Genomic DNA, 1,804 nt, shown 5'->3' on the forward strand with positions numbered 1-1,804 from the left:
TTATTTATCTTTTGATTCTACAGACTAAACTCTAAATTACTAAGTCATTGTACCTACTCCAGAACCCCGTTATAAAACATCCAAACCATTTATTTAAGCTTTTACTGAGCAGTTTTAGCTGAGTTGAAAAGATCATTGATGGTTCAGCCATTAGTAGAATCACAACAGGGGCATGTGCTTGATCTGCCACAATAATGAGGTGATTTGCTCAAGTCTGTTTCTTTAGTTTGTACATTTTTTGCAGTCTTGCTAATATTATGAAACATGTTTTGCTTTTAGATATTTGTATTGGTTTACATTTTTGTTGTTGAAAAATCTTAATTTTGTAAAGTAAGTGTTATTCCTTACAATAGGTAAGTGAAACAATGGCAAATAGAATACCTCTATATATCTCTGTAAACATTATTAGTTACAGCCGCTGTACTATTCCAATTTTCAATTTGCAATTCACATCTTCCCAAATATCTTATTTTGCACTGTGTTGTGATTGAATTCAAAAACAGAAATCTAAACTCATTATTTTCTTTAAACCATAACTTAGCATCCTGCTGAAACATGAACCAAAATATTATGTATAACATCAGTTTAAACTTACTTACAATTTAGCAATACTTAATACAGTAAACAACTTCATCCCTGATGTGATATGTTGACAGCACACTGTAGACTTGGTTGTGCCTTAAGCACTGCTTCTTCTATGTGCCCAGGAGATGTTGCCTCTTTGATTCTTTCTTCAAATATGCAAGCAAGCACTAAGGGAGCAGATTGTTTGTTCTAGATTTCCTGTGAGACTCCCACCTTGGGCTTAAACAGAGCAGTTGTGATGATTAGCAACAAAGTGTGCTGCCTCTCATAAACCATCATGGGAGGAAGAAGGATCTAAGGAATCTTCCTTTTCTTGTATTGCTGCTTCTTTATTGTGAAAAATTAAACTCTTTTCAGTTCTGTAACTCCACTTTAAAAATGTTGTCCTTTTAGTGTGTACATGAACAAGTGGGGTTTTAGAAAAAGTTAATATTATTGCAGTGGAAGGGAAGTAAAAAAAAAAGTGCTGACTTGTAGTAGTTTCTTAGTGTGAAAACTCAATAAAATTTTATTACAAACAAGTGACATCTTTGTTTTTGGACCAGTATGTCTACTGTGCTCAGTCACTGGTTTATTACTATTTTTTTATTTTTACTTTTTATTTTTTTGTTTTATGTGGATTAAAATAGTTACTTCTTTCTCTCATTGGCTTTAGGAAGTTGGTAAACGTGGTGTATGGTTTAAAAAATGCTTCTCAATCTACACATTCTGACACTGACAAAGCTAATGGCCTTTGCAAACATATGACTGGAAAACTCTGGTTGTAATATAGTCTTTTGATAAAAAATAGACATACACGGACATATATGCCAATTACATGTTCCAAGAATAAAAAAATACATGTATTTATATGACTTTTAAGACCTTAAAAATGCAAAGGTATGGAGGACTGAAACTCACATATTTAGAAATAAACAAAAAAAAGTTAAAAACAAAAGCAAGGAGGAAAACACTTACCTGTGCCTTTATTTTGAACTAATTTTTAATCTAAACTGAGTTAGCACAAGCATGCACAATAAGTCTACACATGGATCCTGCTCCTTCCTGTCTCTCGACCAATAGTAGAGGAGCTGAAGCGGGAAGGACCGCCCACATTATTTGCGTAATGACTTAGAAATGCATAAAGTAAAAGCAGAAGACAGAGAAATGTAAAAAATAACACATGAAAATAAAGACTTGTGAGAAAAAAATTAAACAATAAATATAATAATTTAAGAGA

At 32.5% G+C, this 1,804-nt stretch overlaps 1 protein-coding gene across 1 annotated transcript in view; it reads left to right on the forward strand.

Moving 5' to 3' along the window:
- diaph2 (diaphanous-related formin 2) overlaps nt 1-1,804 on the forward strand; it is a gene marked incomplete in the record, with an annotated part of 345,782 nt that overhangs the window by 218,881 nt on the left and 125,097 nt on the right.

The sequence above is a fragment of the Austrofundulus limnaeus genome, unplaced genomic scaffold, assembly GCF_001266775.1.
Source record: "Austrofundulus limnaeus strain Quisiro unplaced genomic scaffold, Austrofundulus_limnaeus-1.0 Scaffold1, whole genome shotgun sequence".
NCBI lineage: Eukaryota > Metazoa > Chordata > Actinopteri > Cyprinodontiformes > Rivulidae > Austrofundulus > Austrofundulus limnaeus.